The sequence below is a fragment of the Ovis canadensis genome, chromosome 17, assembly GCF_042477335.2.
Source record: "Ovis canadensis isolate MfBH-ARS-UI-01 breed Bighorn chromosome 17, ARS-UI_OviCan_v2, whole genome shotgun sequence".
Classification (NCBI taxonomy): domain Eukaryota; kingdom Metazoa; phylum Chordata; class Mammalia; order Artiodactyla; family Bovidae; genus Ovis; species Ovis canadensis.
The window spans coordinates 28,704,291-28,712,810 of NC_091261.1; positions in this window are offsets into that span (position 1 = coordinate 28,704,291).

The following is an 8,520-nucleotide window of genomic DNA, read 5'->3' on the forward strand; positions in this document are numbered from 1 at the left end:
AATTAAGATACCACAAGACAGGCAGCGTGAACAACAATAATAATAACAAAAACAAATAGAAAGACCAATTAAACTGATTAATAAAACTCATATTTAGATGCTAATTGATTGAATTAATACTGAAGTGATTTTTATATGAAACTTTCAATAAGGAAAACAATATATTCTATAAGAACTCAAATAGTACCAAAATATTCTGAAATTAAGCTTTTTTACAAATTTGTCACCATCGCATCTCTAACTGCTCCCAGCCCGTTTCATCGCCAAACTGTCTCGAAATTGTCACCGTAGTTCAATTCCTCATACCTGCAGCCTCTTAGCCAGTCTCCATACTGGTCAGTTCACTGTTATTTTTCTAGAATGGTTAGTTGATCATGTTATCTCCCAGTTTAAACTCTTCGCTAACCCACCAATATCTGATTGAGGACATTTGAATTTGTGACTACTTTGCAGTCAAAATTCTTATTTTATAGTATGATATTTAGGGCCCTCCACAAACCACAACTGTCCAATATCTCTTCAGTCTTATTTTTTTTTGTCTTTACTCCTATTTTCCTACAGCTTCCAGCCACCTCCCCTCTCCCATGACCCAAACAGCCTCAGTGATTTGGCAGCATCATGACTTGAATTTCCTACCCTGTATTTTGCCTCAAAGAACTTGTACACATGGTTCACTCCAAGTGAAAAGACTCTCCCAGTCCCTCAGCTGGCTCAACTTCTTTCTGATCACTCGATTCAAACATTATCTGCTCTGCAACACTTTTCCTCACCTGACTGAGCTGAAGCCACCACACCTTCTTTTGGGTCAGTCTATACCTCACTCTGGGGGCTTACCAGGTGGCGCTGGTGGTAAAGAACCTACCTGCCAATACAGGAAAGATCCCCTGAGGAGGGCATGGCAACTCACTCCAGTATTCTTGCCTGGAGAATGCCACGAAGAGAAGAGCCTGGTAGACTCTGGCCCACAGGGTGGCAAAGAGTCAGAAGCAACTGAAGCCACATAGCACGCATGCACATACTTCACGCTCTTATTGCACTTATCATTTTGTTTCTCAGTCATTTGTTTATATTTTGGAACCTCTGAAGAGACTGAAAGTTGCCTGCGATGAAAGACCATGTTAAGGCCTCAGTAAGTGTTTGGTGAATGAAATCATGATGCTCACAGAGTGTGGCCTGTTTTGTAGAGTTGCTTCTATGAAACTGCTGATATTTGGCCATTCTTGACCTACCAAAAAGGCATTTTTATAAAATTCAACCTAAATATATTCCAAGAGGTAAATCTTGAGAAACGTACAGATTGCCAATGTTATTAAAATACTTATAATTTTGATTGTAAACACAGAATTTTCTAAGAGTATTTGGAAAATCAACTGAAGAAATGCCCAATTGTAGATACATATATATATATATATATATATATATATATATTTTACTTTTTTATTTTTGGTAAAGAAATCAGCCTATATTTTTCTTCTTTTAGTATCAAGCCCACTTGTCATTTTGAATTGAATTTCCATCCCATTTGCACCTTTTTTTTTTTTTAAAGAAAACACTACTTCATAGATATCTTGCTAAGGTTTCCATCCAGACCTTTTCCTTCCTGCCTTTGTTGACAGTCTAGAGAGGGCAAGCACAGGCTTTTGGTTCAATAGTGCTCTGGGAAGACTTTCCAGTTTTGGAACAAGCATCACCATGTTAGTCAATTTACATGAGAACTGTAGCTGCAGGCAGATTCCAATGCAATCACATGTGCCACCTCACATTACTTTAGCTTCACTGTTCCTGAAGAGATTGTTTCCCAAGTATTTCAGCATGACTCCACAACAATGACTGTCTCTGTCCTGAAGGGGGAAAGTTGAACAGAAATACCCAATATCTTCATATTATTCCTCAAAATTCATTCAAAAATCAAGTCAGTATAATAAAGTTAATCTGGGTGCTTATATAAGTTTTTGTAAAAACATTCTCGTCCAACAAAAACTCACTTCAAAAGATTTATCCATGAAAACAGCAGTAGTGAACCAGAGTTCATCTGACTCTTTTTTACGTAGTATTTTTTGCTTCTCCCTGACAGTCAATTTCCTCATAACTCAGCATTAATTGGAAGCAGAACTTCTCATACTCTTAGTGCACGCAACTGGCCATCATCTGGACTGTGTGCATTATCTTTGTATGGATGAGTTCTGTCTAGTCAAGTTTCCATAGCTTTCAGTGTAATATAAATATATGGTGAAAAGTGAAGGTAGTTGCGTGACTATTAACTATACTAGATATAAAAACTTATAAAGCTATAGCAATTAAAGTATTAATAGCTGATACAGCTGAATAGTGGAGAAGGAAATGACAGTCCTCTCCAGTATGACTGAGTGACTAAGCAACAGTAATAGCTAAAGAGATGAACAAACAGCAGTGGAAAAGAATAACCAGCTGACAAACAAGCCCACATACATCTGAACAGGAGTATTATGATTGGTTTGAAATCACAGAGGAAATGATGAACTCTTTAGTAAGTGATACAGGGACTACTGAATATCTGTACAGAAAAATAAAATAAAATTAGCTTCTTATCTCACAACGCACACAAAAAAAGTCCAGATGGATTAACAATTTAAAAGTGAGAAGAAAAATTCTAAAATTTTGAGAAGGAAATATTTTTTTGACTTCAGGAAAGAGAAGGATCCCTCAAGACACAAAATTACAAAGCAAAAGAAAAATACTGATACACTTGATTACATTAATAGAAAACCTCTATACAATAAAAAAAACCATGATGAAAATGAAAAGATAAGCCACAAGATATAAAACCTTCAGAGATACAAGAACCCAAGCTATTTCAAGAATTTCTACCAATAAATAGAAAAAGAGAAACATCCTTAGCAGCAATTCACAAAGAATAAGAATTCATAGATGAAAGAAGCTAAATGGCTAATATATATATGAAAAGATTCTCAATTTTACTGGTAACCAATAAAAGAGCAAACAAAAACAATAATATGCAAAAAATGCATACTATAAAATTTGTAAAAACTTCAAAAATCTAATAGTACCACTTCAGTTCAGTTCAGTCACTCAGTCATGTCTGACTCTTTGTGACCCCATGGACTGCAGCATGCCAGGCCTCCCTGTCCATCACCAACACCTGGAGTTTACTCAAACTCATGTTCATTGAGTCGGTGATGGCATCCAACCATCTCATCCTCTGTTGTCCCATTCTCCTCCCGCCTTCAATCTTTCCCAGCGTCAGGGTCCTTTCCAGTGATTCAGTTCTTTGCATCAGGTGGCCAAAGTATTGGAGTTTCAGCTTCAGCATCAGTCTTTCCAATGAATATTCAGGACTGATTTCCTTTAGGATGGACTGGTTGGATCTCCTTGCTGTTCAAGGGATTCTGAAGAGTCTCCTCCAACACCACAGTTCAAAAGCATTAATTCTTCAGTGCTCAGCTTTCTTTACAGTCCAACTCTCACATCCATACATGACTACTGGGAAAACCACAGCCTTGACAAGAAAGACCTTTGTTGACAAAGTAATGTCTCTGTTTTCAAATAAGCTGTCTAGGTTAGTCATAACTTTCCTTCCAAGGAGTAAGTGTCTTTTAATTTCATGGCTGCAATCACCATCTGCAGTGATTTTGGAGCCCAAAAAAATAAAGTCTGACACTGTTTCCACTGTTTCCCCATCTATTTCCCATGAAGTGATGGGGCCAGATGCCATGATCTTCGTTTCCTGAATGTTGAGCTTTAAGCCAACTTTCCCACTCTCCTCTTTCACTTTCATCAAGAGGCTTTTTAGTTCCTCTTCACTTTCTGCCATAAGGGTGGTGTCATCTGCATATCTCAGGTTATTGATATTTTTCTGCATGTAAGTTAAATAAACAGGGTGACAATATACAGCCTTGACGTACTCCTTTTCCTATTTGGAACCAGTCTGTTTTTCCATGTCCAGTTCTAACTGTTGCTTCCTGACCTGCATATAGGTTTCTCAAGAGGCAGGTCAGGTGGTCTGGTATTCCCATCTCTCTCAGAATTTTCCACAGTTTGTTGTGATCCACACAGTCAAAGACTTTTGCATAGTCATTATAGCAGAAATAGATGTTTTTCTGGAACTCTTTCACTTTTTCTATGATCCAGCAGATATTGGCAATTTGATCTCTGGTAACTTTGCCGTTTCTAAATCCAGTTTGAACATCTGGAAGTTCACAGTTCACGTACTGTTGAAGCCTGGCTTGGAGAATTTTGAGCATTACTTTGCTAGCATGTGATATGAATGCAATTATGTGGTAGTTTGATCATTCTTTGGCATTGCCTTTCTTTGGGATTGGAATGAAAACTGACCTTTTCCAGTCCTGTGGCCACTGCTGAGTTTTCCAAATTTGCTGGCATATTGAGAGCAGCACTTTCATAGCATCATCTTTCTGGATTTGAAATAGCTCAACTGGAATTCCATCACCTCCACTGGCTTTGTTCATAGTGATGCTTCCTATGGTGCACTTGACTTCACATTCCAGGATGTCTGGCTCTAGGTGAGTGATCACACCATCGTGATTATCTGGGTAACAAGGGATGTGTTTACATATTCAATGTTTATTGGTAGATCCAATTTGAAAAAGAATTTGGCAAAATCTAGTAAAGATGAATATACCCTGTGACCCAACAATTCCATTTTTAGGAATATATTCTAGAAATGGAAACTCTCACATGTGTTCTTGGTGATATGTACCAGAATGGTCAGAGAAATACTGTAATAGTGAATAAAATAAAAATAGCCTAAATGAATCTCAATAGAAAATGGAAAAATGATTTTGTTCATTGGTATAATTGTGTCCTGGAAAATTGAGATTTGGGGTCAATATTCAATCTGTTTGAGCTCTTTATTCATTTTTCTACTTGGTTACAAAGAGGAATAGCCTTATCTATTAAATATACTTTATAATCAATTATATATCTCTCATTAATAAGAAAAAGTTTAGGGAGTTGCCTGGTTGTCCAGTGGTTAGGATTTCACCGTGGTGGCCTGGGTTCAATCCCTGGTTGGAGAACTGAGATCCCACAAGCCATGTGGCTTAGCAGGGAAAAGAAAAGTTCAGTGTTTCACATTAGCAGTCAGGTGACAGTGACTAAATATGACAAAGTTATTGAGCAAAGTCAACCTCCTATGCAAACCTAATTTATAAAGTAAACAATTTTCTGCAGCAAATCTTTTAGCAAACATAATTACTTACTCAAGTAAACCTTTAACAACTTTTTTGCCCATTTTTAGTAATGAAACTTAGAAAAGATATTTTCTGTTGATAGGATAGAAAAATATATGTATATAGATTTCACTTAAATTTTTGGTAACTGGTATGCAAATACAGTATTAATCCTTACATTTCTTTCCAAAGAAAGAATACATTGTTAATGTGGTTCTTGAAGTTCTCAAAATCTCCTTTCACTGGCTTATCAAAAATTTTCTACTAAGTGCCATTGAAATTTATGATCTATTATTTCAACTTCTAATCAATAATGAATTTTAAAAATGAAGGATTATACATTTGTATAAGCAGAAAAGCACTGAGGTGGGTGGGAAGAATGTGAGTAGTATATAGCAGTGAAAATGTAAGAAATAAAACGACATATCTCAACACGGGTAAATCTCAAAAATATAATGTTGAATGGAAAATGCAAGTTGTCTGTAATGTATAATTGTTTAAGTTCCTTAGTTGTGTCTGACTCTTTGTGACCCCATGGACTATAGCCTGCAAGTCTCCTCTGCCCATGGGATTTCCCAGGCAAGAATACTGCAGTGGGTTGCCATTTCCTTCTCCACGGAATCTTACCCACCTAGGGATCTAACCCACGAATCCTGCATTGACAGGTGGAATCTTTACCACTGTGCCACCAGGGAAGATGTAAGAATTAATACAGAGAAATGTAGAAGCAGGTAGAAAGAAGTGGCAATATTTACCGATTTATGAGTAAGTTTATTGAATATAAACCCTTCTAGTACTTTAAACCATCCACTCAAAGTTAATCATTCACTACAATGACTTCAGTCAGCTGTTTAAAGGAGAACGAATACTATATTTCTTTAGCAGGGAAAAGAAGGATAGTAATGAGAATTCATTCAATTATAATGTAATTGACTCCTACTTAAAACATCTTAGAACTTAGGAAAAGTCATAGAGGGAATCCTTTTCTGCCTCCCTCCACGAGTCCCCGGGAACTCTGTAGGAGACACAGAAAACATGAATAAATGGCAATTCCCTATCACATTCTCCACTCTCAGAAAAGATAAAACCAGGAATGTCAGTGTCTAGGAAGGACTCCATGCTTCCAATGCCAGGTAGCGGGATGGGAACAAGTTTGATCCTTGCTTAGGAAACTAAGATCCCACATGCCACCCTGCATAGCCAAAAAATAACAATAAAAATTTTTTTAAAAAAGATAAAACCAGTTAGGCACTTCCCCATTCACTTTTGGCTTGGAAGCAGAGCTGTGAGTGACAGCCGAAAGAGGCAGACAAGAAGTTGTCTTCTCTCCTCCTTTGGACTCCTGTCATGCAGGAGGTGAGAGAAGCCTGGTGTGGGCCCAGGTATGAATGATAAATGACCCAGTGGAAGGAGAGTTGAATCATGGTGTATGATGGTATGGATAAAGGCATTATAGCTGGGGTTTTTTGTTTTCCTCTTTGAGATTTTAAGGCTTACCTATTACTTGTTTTTTTCTCCCTTGGCAAGTTTTAATTTTACAAAAATTCCTTTCCTCGAAATGGTTTGAAAATATTTGATTTTCTTCCAGGCATTTTATTGAAGCAATTTCCTGCTTTATTTTTTCAAAAATGTGGAATGGGGATAAAAAAAGATCTACCTGACTTTAGAACAAATCATGCTTATTTAAGGCCTTATCCAACGTATCCCAAGAAAACTGCATGCTTACCATCTTTTGTAATTGGTTGAAAAAGTTAAAAAAAAAAAAGTCTGTTACTTGATTGCCCTATAATAAATATGGAAAATGATTCCAGTTTCATTTTGAGCCTGCCCAAGTTATAGGACTGAGTACTTTCTTATGCTTTCTGAAATCTGTTACAGGTTCTGTGATTTCCTGAGTGATCAAAGACCTGTGATTATGCCCCTCTCCATAACCTCTCAACTGGAAATTTAACAACAGTTTTTCTCCTTAGCCATAGGTGTTGCAGATTAGAGGCTAGATTCTCATTTTTTGTTGTCAACAGGAAATTGGGAATGGGCCATCCTGAGCTTGGAAGAGAAAGAAACGGTCCAGATTGTCCAGAGCAGTTGTTTAGTTTGCTAAGTTGTGTCCGACTCTGCGACCCCATGGACAATATATAGACCACCGGTCTCCTCTGTCCATGGGTTTCCTTCAGCAGGTGATCTTCCTGGCCTAGGGATTGAATCCCACGGATTAAATCTCAACCCAGGGATTGAGTCTCCTGCATCCCCTGAATTTGGCAGGCAGATTCTTTACTATTCCACCATCTGGGAAGCCCTATATATATATATATTTACATATATATATATATATATATATATATATATGTATACATTTCGGAGAAGGCAATGGCACCCCACTCCAGTACTCTTGCCTGGAAAATCCCATGGATGGAGGCGCCTGGTGGGCTGCAGTCCATGGGGTCGCTAAGGGTCGGACACGACTGAGCGACTTCACTTTCACTTTTCACTTTCATGCATTGAAGAAGGAAATAGCAACCCACTCCAGTGTTCTTGCCTGGAGAATCCCAGGGACGGGGGAGCCTGGTGGGCTGCCGTCTATGGGGTCGCACAGAGTCGGACACGACTGAAGTGATTTAGCATATATATATATTTACATATATATATATAAATTTTATTTAATTAATTAAATAAAATGTTTGGGATTTGCAGGTGATTCCTGTAGGGGGCACTGCTACTGTTCTAATTAGGGTGTATGACTCAGTAGGCTGGATGTGCTACCTAGAGCACTAACCCAGGTGGACATAAGGTTATATACCTTAGTCATCACAGAGCAGGGACTTGTTTGGACAGGACCATTGCTTTTCTGGTCTTTTTCCACAGTTAATGCTGTCTTCAGGACTAAAACATTCCCATGCTTTCACATGAACCAAAAAATAAATAAATAAATAAATAACGTAGGTGTTACATAATCAGAACACTAGTACCTAGAGGCAATGCTTTTTACCATTAGTCAAATATTTTATTTGTCTCAGTTAAGCCATCTGGACTGCTTTGTACTATTTTTCAACTGCAGAAAGTTTCACTTTATTTTAAGGCAATAGAACATAAGACAATTATGATATTCTTGGGCATTTCTTTGGTTCAGAAGTGAGAAATACAAAATAAGGCATTTTATTAGATGATTTGAATTTAAATTTTAATTTTTCAGGGGGGAATAATACATACATATACAGCCTAACCATTAAATTCTAGACTGGTTCCAAATAGGAAAAGCAGTACGTCAAGGCTGTATATTGTCACCCTGCGTATTTAACTTATATGCAAAGTACATCATGAGAAACGCTGGGCT